Consider the following 14,253-nt stretch of genomic DNA (forward strand, 5'->3'; position numbering starts at 1 on the left):
AAGATCATGAGCATGTAGCGCCAACGCGTGTCCACGCAGGTGGTGAAGATGTCCGCCATGTAGCGCTGCGACTTGTTGCTCAGGTTGGCGAAGTAGACGTTGCATTGGCCGTTCTTCTTGACGAAGCGGTTGCGGCGTTTCCGCCGGGGCACGTGGGCCTGCCCGTTGCGGCTGTGCCCGTGCATGTCCTGAAGCCGGCGTGGTCACCTGGGAAGACGCAGGGCCTGGGGAGCGGGGAGAAGCCAGACGTGTGAGATGCAGGGAGAGCAAGTTGCTGTCGTGGGAGCAGCCTCTCCCAGGGCCCCAGGGAACCCAGGCTCTGGTGGCCAGGCACCCGCCCAAAGATGCTTAGAAGGGGAAGGGCCTGGACTAGCACCCAAGGCCTCCTCTGCCCCAGTGAGCAGAATGGGACAGCGAAGGTGGGTCTGATGAAGGGAGAGGGTGTCGTGGCCTGAGTGGGCGCCCCCATGGCCGGCCCAGCCCCAGGACTGGGGTCTGCAGGGCCAGAAGCCGAGGCCACTAGGACCTAGGTCCCAGCCCCTCATGCTACCCGCTCCATCCCTTCTCAGCCTGCCATTCCACAAGTTTCCTGATAACCACCTTGGCTTCACCTCCCACCATTTGTCCCTGAGCAGAGGGAGCACTGAGTTCTGTGGCCCCCACTCACCTCCCTGGGTTCAGCCTCTGTCTTTTTGGGTCTTTCTGGGGCTGGAAGTTCTGTGCTATCCAATATGGCAGCCACTGGCCACTTGTGGCTCTTTACATTTACTTAAAATTAAGTAAAAATTTAACTCACTTCCCCAGTTGCACTAGCCACATTTCAAGTTCACGTGCTCATGGCTAATGGCTGCCTCACTGGACAGATATAGGACATTTCCATCACTGCAGAAAGTCCTGGGCAGGGCTGGGAACTGCAGCCCCACCTCAGTTCTTGTCCTGTCCCCAAAGTGGTTGGGAGCAGCTGTGGATGAAGACACCTATGGTGGTCAAGATGCAGGAAGAGGGAGCCCTGAGCTTTGGCTCCTGTGTAGGCATCACTATTCCCATGTCACAGGTGACAGAACAGGGACTCAGAGAGGGGAAGTGACTTCCCAAGGCCACATAGCTGGTAAGTAGGGCCAAGTGCAGGTGCACCTAACTCTTCAGCCCCCAGGTACTGTCAACATCAACGAGTTCATGGTATGGGGACCCGGAGTCGGGGAGGCCGACGCACCCATTGCCTAGCTGTGTCACCTTTAGACACCTCATTTCACCTCTCTGAGCCCCACTTTCCTCATCTGCAAAATGGGGATCGAAACCCTACCTCACAGGACCCCAGGAGACAGTAGCTGCTCAGTCAGAGCCAGCCGCCCTCCTGCCTTCCTGCCGGCTTCCCAGGGGCAGAGGAAGCTGGTGAGAGGCAGGATTCGGCTGTCAGCATCCCCAGCTGTTTCAGCGGAGGCGGCCCCTCACCCCACCGGGTGGCGGGTGCACCAGCTGGGCCCAAGGAGGGCAGACCCTCCCTCTAGCCCTCTCTTCACTGGGGCCCCAGGAGGGAGATGGTGCTGCCCAGGGCCCCAGAGGCTGGCAGGGCCCGGCCTGGGCCCGGGCTCTCGGCAACATGTTGGCCCGGAATTATATAAGGCTGGAAGTTTCTATTTTCTGTTCTATTCTTCTTCCTGATCTAATTGTGCATCTGTGGCAATGTTTATACACTTCCCGTTCAGGACAACTCGGTTGCCGCAGCAACCGGTGCGCGCCAACGCTGTAATTTAGAGATCAACAGCTTCGGAGTCTGCCTCTTCCAGGGAGAAACGCCCTCTCTCAGCCCAGAGAGAGTGAGCCCTGCCCCCCTCCTCCCCCGCCGTCACCCTAGCCCGACTCTGGGTTCTTCTCCCTTCCCCCACTTCACAGGAGCTCCCTGGGTCCCACGGTCCTGGATGGAAGTCCAAGATCCACTGGGCAACTTGGTCAAGTTATTTGATTGCTCTGAACCTCAGTTTCCTCATCTGGAAAATGGGATCAGTGAGACCCATCACTCATAAGACCTGACACGGATGTGAGCACGTGACGCTGGCCCTTCAGGGGTCCTAACTTTACCCAGGCCTCCCAGGTCCTCTCTGCCACCTTCTCGGAGTCTCAACAGCCAGGTTGTCAGGTGTGTCTTCTAGGCTTGGAGCAGCTTTTGAGGTCTTCTGACACTAAGCGCCTCCATCTCTGCTCTGTCCGCTTGTCATGAATGCCTCCCTTAACGCCACAGAAGGGACCAGAGCCAGACGGAATGGAAGGTAACTGATTTCAAAACCCTCGTTTTACATCGGAGGCCGAGGAAGTCCAGAGGTGGGACAGACTTGCTAAGAGTCCCAGAGCAAAGCGGGGCGGGCCCTGGTCTCCTCGCTCTCACTCCAGAGCTCCTGGAAGAAGGTCAAGGTGCTTCTGGGAAGAGAGAGGATCGGCCTGGCCCCGGCAGACCTTGGACCTACAGGCTGCAGCTCTCCAGGAGAGAGGCAGAGGGGACAAAGTGTGGTGACCAGGCATTTGATACATGAGAACACTGAGGCCCGCTCAAGGCCAGGGGACCGCTCAAGGCCAGGGGACCCCTGGTTCTCTGTGCAATGAGGGGTTCATCTTATGCTGCAGAAGAGGGTTCTTCACGGGGCTCCTACTCTTTAGGAGGGCTCCTGGGGTGATGGGGCAAGGGAGACCATCCCCCATGGCCAGAGGCTATTGGTTCCCCTCACCAGCACTGCTCCCTCCTCTCCATTTGTGAGAAGTGACAGGAGTTTCAGCCAAGTCCCGTGCCCTGAGGCTCCACACATCCCCAGGCCTACACTCCCGCCACCCCCACACTCACATCCCTAACTTCAGTACTCACCCCTCAGCCCTGCCCTTCCATCACCCAGTCCCCAGCATCATCCACCACACCCCAGCCGGATGGGGACACGGCTTACGCCCAACCCCTGTGCCTCCTCTTCCGGTCACGGCAATGCTCCGTGCCCGGTCCTGTGCCCGCCCTCAGCCTGTACTATCCTGGGCGGCACTTAGAAATGTCCACTCCTGGGTCATGGGGAGAGCTGCCCTCAGGCCCAAATGCTCGCCCACAGACCCAGTGCCCTCCACCACGGAGGACCCCTTGTGCGCCTGTCCCCCTAAAACCCCTCATCTGCAGTGACCTGCTCAAATAATCGAACACTCCTGTCGGCACAGACTCTGTGGCAGAAACGAGAGGTCCACCTGCCAGGGCAAGGGCTGGCCGCACCATGCATGACCAAAAAGTGAAAAGTATGAAGCTCGGCCTCGCGCCTTCATGTGACAACCGCAGGGAGAGGGCCAGGTTTACCTTCCCTTGTTTGTCACACGGGCTTCCTGGCGAAGGCACAAGGGCCTGAGGGAAAAATATGAAAGGGACGGAGCACAGATGGCAGTGGAGCGGGGAGAGGCCTTGACGATTCGGCACCAGCCCCCTCTGAATATAGGTTCAGAGAGTCCTAGCTGTTTAGGTTCCTATATCACGTCTCAGTAAACCACCCTTTTCCGGAAGGTGGAGAGCTGGTCTACCTGCTGGCGGGGGAGGCTCTGGGAGGCCAGGCCCCTCTCGCCGCCTTACTCGGTGACCTGGAGCAAGTCCTTCCCATCCAGCCTGGGTGCTTGCTCCGGTTGACGTCCTTTATTCTAGGTTAGCAGCCTGGGACTCCTTTCGTGGTAAACACTCTTTCCTTTGGGAAATGATGGGGATAGGAGATGCTTTTTAGAAACTGAATGTCCTTTCTTGGCAAAGTGAAGGATTGATGATGCTGTGGCAGTTACTAAATCTTTAAAAAAATTTTTTACTGCCCTGTGAATGTCCAAAGTCTGGAGTCCCTAGTCCAGACTTCACTGGACACCTAGGGATATTGGGTCAGAGAGCAGGGATGTGGCCCGGTGCGTCAGCAGCTGACCTCGGGCAGATAGTGAAGGTGACCAGCGGGGCTGTCGACTTTCTGGTGCCGTCGCTATCCTGCCCCTTCCGGAGGCGTTAAGGAGGCCCGGAGACTCTGCCCGCCAGGGGTCAGAGGAGGTAGAAAGAAGACCCTGCTCCTGTCACCTCTTATATTTTCCCTCTGATTTTATGACACTGAACACCCGCCTCCTTGCCCACAACTCCCTTCGCCAAAGAAAAGCTGATGGCGGATTCCAGCAGCTCTGGCAAACCTCCCCGTGCACGCCCTGTGCCACCGCGGGAGATGCAGTGGCAGCTGCAGGTGTGCCTCACGCGGGCCCTCCAGCCCCAGACGGCGGCCGTGGTGTTCCCGAGACGTCCGGCAGGCTCAGCCCTCGCTCAGCCCTAGAGGGCAGGAGAGGGGCAGAAGCCCACACCAGCCTGCAGGTCCTTTATGCATCTCGGTTGCTACTGGGTGGGACAGCAGGGGAGGTGAAGTGACTTCCCTGAGGTCACACAGCTCAGCTATGGGGCCCTGCTGAACCATCATCCTCCTCTGTGGCTGCTCTCAGGGAGGAACCCTCTAGAACTGCCCGGTCTAGTTCACTGAAGCATCACTGCGGCCCTGTGTTTATTTAACTAGGGTTTATTAAGCACCTACCACAGCACAGGCAGGGTTATTATTTCTCTGCCCAGTTGAAGAAGCACGGACTCGGGTGGGGGCGGGGTGGGGGAGTCGGGATGCGGATGGGGGTTCACACAGCAGAAGTGGCAAAGCTGGGATTCTCGTTCGGTTCTCTGGGTCCCTGATTCACCCTCGTCCCCAGCCTCTGGCCTCAGGCCCCCTTCACCTCCCACAATGCCATGTTCAGCTGGATCCCTCTGTGCCCCAGGCCCCTAGGCCTAGACCTTTGTTCTCCAAAGCCTTCCCCTGCTGCACTGCCAGGTGTCGGCCCTGCCTCCTCTGAGCCCTGTGGCCCTCACTATCGGTCTGCACCCCCAAACTTCTTTTCCATTTTATGAAAAAAGCGTGCTAGTTGAAGCCCCATGTTTGGGATGGTGAGACCTGGTATTCAGTCTCAGCTCTGTCACCTCCGAATACGTCCTCTTTGGACCTCAGTTTCCTCATCTGCAAAATGAGATGATGAAAATGGTATCCACCTCCCCAGGCCATTGTTGAGGCAAACATGATAACAATTCCGTAAGAGACACGTTGGCCGGGGGTTCGACAGGCAGGCAAAATGCACAGAAGATGACGAAGATGATGGTCACATAAGCACAGTGGGCTGGGAGTCAGGAAACCCAGCTTCCGGGCCTGGTTCCTCCACTCACCGCTCCAGCCAGGTGCTCCTTCTCTCCATCTGCAAAATGGGGGGCCATCATTGCTCCCCGGCGGGAGAGTTGGGAAGATGTAATGAAACTAGGTGCCCAGCACAGAGTCTGAAATAAGACGGGTGATCCAGAGGGTGTGCCTGAGTCCCATCAGCAACCACCCATCCCTGTGCCCCTCAAGTCTGAAAGGAGAGGCTGACTCTCCTACCACAGGGAGCGGGCACAGGGTTGGCTGAAGGGCTAACTCCATGCCCCCAGGAGGGATCCCCAGGGAAGTGGGAGGAATTCACACCATTGTTCCATTTCCCAGCTCTGGAGGAGCACAGAACCTGCCCCCTACTCCAGCTCCAAGAGAGGCCACTCAGGCCTGATCCCCTGGTTTGGGTGGGGGTCCTTTCAGCTCTAACATCCAGGTTTTGCTGGGGAAGGAAAAGGGCTCAAGGACCAGGCAGCTGAGCTGTGCTCCTCAAAGAATAAAAGGGAGCTAAGGATGGATCTAGCCACGGGGGAAATTGTGGCAAGGTGTCGCCTCCTGCCCATGGCCCTCTGCAGGCCCCCAACCTGCTTGGACTCTGAGAGGTCTGATTCCAGCCTCTTCATGAACGTTGAGAGCCCATATCTTTCCCTTCCCAGTGCAGTGCAGCGGCTTCCTCTATGGAGACTGTACCACTTCCCACCTGTGCGACCGTGGGGAAGCTACTTAACCTCTTTGGTCTCTGCACTCCTCATCTTTAAGTAGGACTAATAATAGTCCTTACCTCATAAGGTTGTAATGAGGAATAAAGGGGCCCAGCACAGAGTAAGTGACCGATAAGCGATCCAGGGCTAAACCATCCTTTCCTTGATCTCCTCCTCTGAACCTGAGAAGCAGTGCCCAGACCCCACCCTGCACCCATCATGTGACCAGTCTGTTCCAACCCCGGCACTAGGGAGCAAATGAGTAAGAGAAGCGGCATCAAAGTCTCACACAGCCGGGCTGGAAGCAGGTTCGGTCCTGCCAAGCTCTAGCAGGTTCCTGGACCTCTCTGAACCTCAGTGTCTTCCTCTGGGAAGGAACACAGTGATGCCTACCTTGCAGGGTGGTCGTGAGGGCCAGACGCAGGTTGTCAATTGTCATAAAGGTGTAGGCCACACAGTGGGTGCTCAGTGCTGTTCCTCCCCCACACCTTCTTCCATACCCTGAAATTCCACGGCACACCCAGCCCCTCCCCCATAGGGCAATAGGTGTGACGTTGCAAAATCTATACCAAGCATTTAGCACGCACTTCCTCTGTGCCCGCACTGATCTGAGTGCTTTATGTAGATCAATTCCTGCCATCCTCACCATGACCTCAGAGGAAGTTACCATTATCATGGCTACTTTAGAAGTCAGAAAACCAAGACACAGAGAAGTTCAGCAACCTGCCCAAGGTCACACAGCTCTAAGTAGTAGCGACAGGATGCAGACTTGGGCAGTTGATACCAGAGCACATTTATTAGAAACTACTCTCCTGCCTAGAAGATACCCTGAAACATCACACGTTTCTTCCACTTAGTAAACATTTATCAAGTCCCACTATGTGCCAGATTCTGTCAAGTCAGTCTTACTGGGAAAGGAGAAACTGAGTTACAGGGCAAGTTGCAACCAGGACCTGGGTCCCTGATTTCAGGTCCAGCCAGAGCCTAGACACACAGGTGACTGTAGGCTCCAAAGGGGTTCTAAGCAGTGTGGGGTGAATGGGCTCATCCCTCCAGCTCTGCACCCCATCTTTTCCTCCTAGCCGTTCAGCTTGCAGGTGAACAGGCTTAGAAAGCACGTTCCCCAGAATGCCCAGACAGGCCTCCTGGTGGTCATGGCCCAGTGGCAGGAGCTGGTAGCTGGAGGACCTAAGGCCCACTGCTCCAATCTGCAGGTCAAATCACTGACTCCAAGCCCCGACCCTGAGAGAACTCCTCACCCCCACCGGAGCCCCTTCTATTAACCAAAGGGGACGCCCCAAACACCTGCACCCCTCTTCCCTACTGGGATTTGAAGGCGAGAGTGGGGCCAGAAAGCTGCTCTTTTCCAGAACAATCTCAGTCTCTCCCTGGCGGCAAGATTAAATCCCCCTCGGGATCTGCTCTGCTGCGCACTCGTCCTCCAAAGTTGCTCCTTCAATTACTATGCATTGCGTACTTGCGGCTAGTCATGCACAGGCCGTGGACCCTCCTCACTTATGCGTCCGCTGGGGAGAGATGCTGACCACGTGAAAGCACATACCCAGGCGGGCGGGTGGCAACCACGGTGAGCTGCCTGAGGGAAAAGTCTGGTGAGATGGGAGGGAGAAGATGAGGGGTTCTGGTTGGGCGGGGACCCCAAAGGCCTCTCTGAGAAAGTGACATTTAAACTGGGACCTGAGTAATAAGTGGGAGTCAAGTCGGTCAGGAGAATTGTGTGTCTGCGTGACGAGTGGGGTGTAGAACATTCCAGAAAGAGTTTGGTGTGTCCAGAGTCTGCAGCAAAGCCAGGGGAAGCGACGTGAGCGAGAGGGGGCGTCGCCCGGGATGAGGCCCCAGAGGCCGGGGTAGGAAGGGCTGTGGGATCCTCACGGCTGTAGGAAATACACAAGCAGGCAGTAGGATTTCACCTGGTTTGGTCTTTTAAATTTTCACGTGAAATCTTCAAGACAAATAGGAATACGGAGCAATACAATAATAAACCCCTGTGTACCCGTCACCAGGCTTAAGAAAGAAAACATCCTCAACGTGGTCCCAGTGGCACCCCTGCCCTCGTCCAGCCTCGGAGGCCTCCACGGTCCCAGCGTGGTACACGCACTGGGGTGAGGCCTGTCTGATGCAGTCAAGCAGGAGGCTGGCGAGGGGACTCTTGTTGATGCCCCAGCAGGCAATGATGGCGACTTGGAGCTGCCAGGTGGCAGTGGAGCTTGAGAGAAGTAAACAGATTTAGGTGGGATACTGCAAGAGGACCAGGTTTAAGGAGAGACACTTTCTAGTGTGTGGTGGCCTTGGAATGTCCAGATGGAGATGTCAGACCCTGATGTTTGGGTGGAGTTAGACCCGTTAGATCTTTTTAAATTTTTTAAATTTTATCAAATTTATCAGGGCGACATCGGTAAATAACATTATCTAGGTTTCAAGTGTACAATTCAATAATACATCATACCTATAGTGCATTGTGTGCACCCCCGTTAGATCTTAAACACCTGGATGATACTTTAAGCCAGGAGAGTGGATGAGATCGCCTGGGGCATGAATGGGGGGTGAAAAGGGAAGAGGGCCTCAGAGCCAGCCCCGAGCACCTCTTACACATGGGGGAGAACCTGGCCCGGCAGGAAGCTGAGCAGCAGAGGGAGGAGCCAGGACAGCAGCCCCAACGCCCAGGAAGAGGGAGCTTTAGCAGAGCTGCCTCTCTGGTCCTGCCCAGCCCAGAACACCCTAGGCCAGCAGCCCTACCTCCCTTCGAGGCTTAGATGCCCCCCTCCCCACCGCCAGAAAGGGCAGAGACGCCCCATGGGCAGAGAAGAAGGAGAGGTGCTGGGGCCGGCTGATAGCCGTGGTGGGCCAGGGGCCAGAGCAGAGGTGACCTTCACATAGCCCACGACTTTCTTCCCCACTCCAGCACTCCAGTTGTGGGGAGGGGAGTGAAGATCACTGTCTCCACCCACATCACCTTGGCCTCTCAGCAAACAAGACTCCAGGAACTGGGGTTGCTGGTACAGGGAGAGGGGCTCTCAGAGCTCTGGGGACTCCAGATGGAGTCCGGATGGAGATGCCACTCACTCTCACTCCCACAGGGTTCCCCAGATTTACTGCTGGGCCCATAGTCTGCACCTAAGAAGAGGTGTAGGGAGGGGATGGCGTGGGGAAAGGGAGTCAGAGACAAGTGCCAGGCTCGCTCCCTCCCTTACTTTGGATGGCTCTGGGTGGCTTTGGAGAGCCATGGAATTGCCTGTGACACGTGTGTATGCTCCTGGGACCTTGGCCTGCTGATAGTCACACCCACCGGGAGCCAAGCGCCTTGTTTGCCCAGCCCAACTTAGAAGCAGCCCGATGCCCGTCCCCAACTAGTTTGCCACGCAGCCGGCAAAAAGGAGGCTGGAGCCCTGTAAGGAGCGATGTGGGTCTTTGAGACGCTTTTTAAGCGAAAAAAGGCAACAGTGATGAACACCGAGTATAGTAGCTACTGTTTGTGTAAAAAGGGAGAAAGAAATTTATAGACACACATATTTGCTTGTCTGTGCTTGTCTACGGATGGAGACCCAGGAAGCTGGTGACACTGGCTGTCTTCGGGGAGGGGAAGCAGGTGGCTGGGGATAGGGTGGGAGGAAGAATTTTCACTGTATTCTCGTTGTATCTTTTTAATTTTAGAAACATATGAATGTATTACCTACGGAAAAAAAAGACACAGGGAAAGTTTTAAAATTAGTGTGTACATATGTGTATTTTTCTGAGAAGGACCAGAGCACTCATAAGGTCCTCGAAAGGGACTGTGATCCCCGAAAGCTTGAAAACACTTCACTTCGGCGCTGTGCGGCCGTGGGAGTCGCATTCGTAAAATGTGGAGGAATGCCACTCACTTCACAGGCATGTGGCGACGGACAGTGACGTCGAAGGGTGAGGGTTTATAAAACGCCAAGTGCAGGAGCCCTTCTTGAAGGGGATGACTTAATGTCACCGTCCATGCTCCCCACAGCCCCCTCCAGGGCCCCTCGGAGCCCATCATCCTCCCAGCAGCTCTGAGGAAGGCCCTGGATGGCCCTTATCTTCCTCTGTGCGTCCTCCAGGCCTGAGGGGCCCTCTCCGGTTGCCCTGTCCCTCCAGCTTCCACGTGCACATGCTGCGTGGTGCCCAGGCTCACCTGGGCTGAAAATACCACCTGGCCCCTGTCACCCTCCTAAGCAGCTACAAGCAGATTCAGCTCCTGCTCCTGGTGTCTGCTGGATGCCTAAGAGGCATCGCCAACTCAGCGTCACTGAGACTGACCACTCGCCCTCCCCTGCCTTCTCCATCTCACACAGTAACCTCCCAGGGGGCCTAGACACCTGGATGTCCTCCTTCAACCCTCCCGAAAGCCAGCTGTCATAATGGTGGTATTAATAACCAACATTTAGTGTTTGCTGTGGGCCAAGTCCTGGCCATTCCTTTGATCCTCAGACACCTTGGAGGTGGGTGCTGTTATTTTCATCCCCGCAGGGGGTTCCAGAACTTTCCCAGGCAAGTGAATTCCCAAGACTGGGACCTGGCCCCTGGCCCGACCCTTAATGCATCCAGCCTGCAGAGTGTTCCCTGCTCTGAGCTACCTGGCTTCTGGACAACTCCACAGCCTCCTCCCTGCACCCCTCTGCCTCCTCTCCCTCTGCAGTCCCATCGCCACTGGCTGAGGACTCACGTCCCTCCCAGGCTTGGAGTTCTCAAGGCTTTCCTGCCCTCTCTGACCTCAACTCCTCCACTCCCCAACCCACTCCGTGCCACCCGGGCCTGTCTCCTTGTCCCTTGAACACACCAAGGTTGTTCCCATCTCTGGCTCTTTACACTGGCTGTCCCTTCTGGTTGAAATCCTCCAAGACTCTACTGCTCACACCTTCCTACCATTCTGGTTTGATTCAAAGGCTGCTTCCTCCAAGAGGCCCCCCAGGCACTCTCCCTGTGTGTCCTGATTGCCTCACGGCATTTACCCGATTCAAACTGATTTCCTTTGCAGTCTCCTTACATGTGGAGACCTTGAATCTCTGCCTCACCCCTGAACCCTAGATGCTTAATAAACATCTGATGACTGACAAAGAAACGAGATAATTTTGGCCCGTCATAATTCCCATAAAAGACCTAAGCAGGGTGATGTGACAGGACGTGACCAAGGAGGAGCTATTTTTGTCACCGTAGTCAGGGAGAACCTCTCAACAAAGGTGGCCTCTGAGTGGAGACCGGAAGGAGACCTTCTGTGACACTGGTTGGGGGCAGAACATCTAAGGCCTCAGGCTTCTGCCTGACCCTCCCACAGAGCACTGGCCTCTCTGAAGGTGTCCCTCAGGTGTCCTCCCAGGGTGGTGAGCAGGGCATCCTGGCTTCACGCCCAGGCTCCTAGGCCCAAAAGAGAAGCTCCGAGGACTGGCTGGGGGGATGTGCAGGGCCTAGCAGGAAAAGATGCGGCCGACAGGCCTTAGGAGGGCCAGACACAGCGCTGGGAACATTCCCACCCCAACACTCCAGCTCATCCACAGCCATGAGTGACTGTTGCTATTGGAATGCCTACTACGCATTTCTGACCATCTGCCCAGCTGGCTCCTAAGGCCAGAGACTCTCAGACTCTATTCATTCATTCGTTCATTCATTCATCACCCTAAACATATGCTGAGCTGCGGCAGCATCTGCCCTCCTGCCTGGTGTGTCTCCAACACAGCACGGTGCCCTGCTTCCATGGGTGCTCTAGGAATCATTATGGAATGCGTGAACATTTATTGAACACCTACTATGTGCCGGGGGAAGACAAGTAAGATATGGCCCTGTTTTGATGAGCCCTGAGTCTAAGCATCTGAGGACAAGAGGCGAAGGGTCTGCACAGCCAGAGGGCTTAGAGAGAAAGTCCCCAGAAAGACGGGGACGAGCAGGGAGCGCAAAGACAGAGCGGGGCTGGGCTGGGCAGAGAGGGGACCTGGGCCCAGGGGTGGGGTGGCTGACCCTGAGGCTTGGGGCCTGGAGCTAAGTGGGCTGCTGAACAAGGGGAAGGGAGGTCTAAGGACAGAATCGTGACATCCTGGAATTCTCAGCACTTTTGGTTTTAGAAACCATGCATCCTGGAAAAAGGGAATCTACACACCTGAGCCTCTCAGTGACACCCCCGGGATTTCCATATGGGGTAGTAGCTCTCAGACTTTTTGATCAAGACCCAGAGTAAAAACAAACATTGCCTACTGCTACTCATTATATAATATATATTTTAAAAACGGAAAAGAAAGCATCACAAAACAATACTTACCCTCATTACATGTAAAGTGCTTGCCATTTCCTTTGTTCTTTTGTTTTTAAAAAAATAAGTTGTGAACTCACTAAATCAATTTCGCAAACACTGATGGCTCAGGACCTGAATGCAATTTGAAAACTGACGTGTGGGGTGCTCAGGAGCTGTGAGCAGGTTGAAACGGGGACCTCGTCTTGTCTGGAAGCTGTGACTGACCACGCTTGGACCATAGGCTTCTGGGATGCACAACCACCGGGGAGTCGTTAGAGGTCGTGGAATACTTGGAACAGGCTGTTAGACCCTTAGGGTCACAGGACTGCTGTGCTGTGGCCCAAACAATAGGGACTCTGGGTTCTGCGTCCAATCCCTTCCCCTGGCCCTGTGTTAAAACCGCCTGCTGCTCCCTAACAGTTGCTACTCAGTAGCTGCTTACACACCTCCTGGGACAGGGAGCTCACCCCTCTTCCTCAGGCAGCCTGCTAGAGTGTAGGGAGTGAGGCTCCGCCATGCTATCGGTGCAGCTGGCAACTATACCTCCCTGCAAGGCTACCTGTCCATTCCTCTCTCTGTCTCTTGGCTGTTGTCTCAGGGGCAGGGCCAGCTCCAACACGAAGCCGTGGCCTGCTCTGTACCCCATCCGGTTCCCTCTCTTTCCTGTTGCCTGGCTCCTGCCCATGTCTGGGTTGCAGCCCTGGAGCCCGGCCAGAGAGAGGCTCTTTCCAAGGTCAGGTGGCCTCAGGATCTGCAGCTGCACGGCCTGGCACTGGCATTCAGCCAGCCTTACCCCCACCCGAGCAGGTCAGGAGGTCTGCAAGGTTACAAGGGCCAGGCTCAGCACACAGATCGGGTGCTGACATCCAAGAGAGCCGGGGAAGCAGGATCTGAAGGTGATGGCTGGTGAGTGTGGGGGCTGGAGGCCTGGGAATCTGCCAGGAGTTGCCATTGAGTGGTTGGACCACACGGCAGCTCATGTCAACGACAGGCCATGCTACACTCACAGGCTCGTGAGACCTTCCCAGCAAACCCCAGCAGATGTAGGGGCACAAGCCCATTCTTACAGGTCAGGGGAGGGAGGCCCAGAGAGATAAAAAGGCTGCCGAAGGCCATACAGCCACTCGGGGTAGAGCTGGAATTGAACCCAAATCTTTTGTTCCCCGTCTACAGGCCTCAACTGGGACTCCTGAGGGCGGAGGAAATGAACTTTGGGGAGCGACGGGGAGACAGAGGGAAGGGGCCACCCCTCCTAGGAGGAACAGGCTGGGTCCCTCAGGCCCCAGAGTGCAGAGCTAAGGCCAAAGTGGGATACAAGTATCAACTAGCAGAACCTTCTAGAGACAAGTGGGCTGCCCCAGGGGATGGTGAGATTCCCATCAAGAGCAGTTCAGAGAGCTCTGATGCCCATGTGTCAGAGCGACACAGACCCTCTGTATCCCATGTCACTCACAGCCAGAGCCCCTCTAGCTCTGTGCCTGCCACCACCCCCTCCCCATGGCTTCATGAAGTTCCTGAATCACTGACTCCCATTCCATCTGTCCCCAGGCCGAGTGGCATCTTAATTCTCACAGGGTAGAGGGGACCTGGACTTCTCAGGCATACAGTAGGAGAGGAGAGGCTCCTGCAGGGGGCTCGGGTGGGGGTTGGGAGAGGAGCTGCAGGGTGGGCTGCAGGGGAGACCTCGCTGAGTAGTCCCAGAGGTTACACTGTGAAACTTGGTGCCAACTCTGCCAACAAGTCAAGGTTGGCAAAGTCCCTTCCCCAGGCTTCAATCTCCCCTTCAGTAAAGTGGGCTCAGCCCCTCACAGTGCATGTGCCCCCTCCTCCCTGGCCTGGCAGAGGTCCCCTCCCATTCTAGAAACCCAGGTGGAGGTCCCAGAACACATGGGGCAACACAAGGAAAAAGCCAGGCACATCTCCCCATTACCAGAGGTTGTTCCTGTTTCACAGAGGAGCAAAGAGAGGTTCCCACGGGGACAGTGACCTGGTCAAGGTCGTTTGGGATGAGCAAGTGGCTGAGCCGGGATTCGATCCCAGGCCTGTGGGACTCGGGCAGCATCCCTCAGTCAGCTGTGACAAGGGGCTGCTGCCCCTT

General features: G+C 56.0%; 1 protein-coding gene across 1 annotated transcript in view; it reads right to left on the minus strand.

The window, feature by feature from the left end:
* KCNJ4 (potassium voltage-gated channel subfamily J member 4) overlaps window positions 1-10,770 on the minus strand; it is a 15,418-nt gene extending 4,648 nt beyond the window's left edge. The window contains exon 1 of the mRNA XM_011354380.1: window positions 10,713-10,770. The gene's annotated coding sequence lies outside the window, so the exon portion shown is untranslated. The remainder of the gene's footprint in view (window positions 1-10,712) is intronic.
* Window positions 10,771-14,253: the final 3,483 nt, after the last annotated feature.

This window comes from Pteropus vampyrus, unplaced genomic scaffold (assembly GCF_000151845.1).
Source record: "Pteropus vampyrus isolate Shadow unplaced genomic scaffold, Pvam_2.0 Scaffold16, whole genome shotgun sequence".
NCBI classification, from domain to species: Eukaryota; Metazoa; Chordata; class Mammalia; order Chiroptera; family Pteropodidae; genus Pteropus; species Pteropus vampyrus.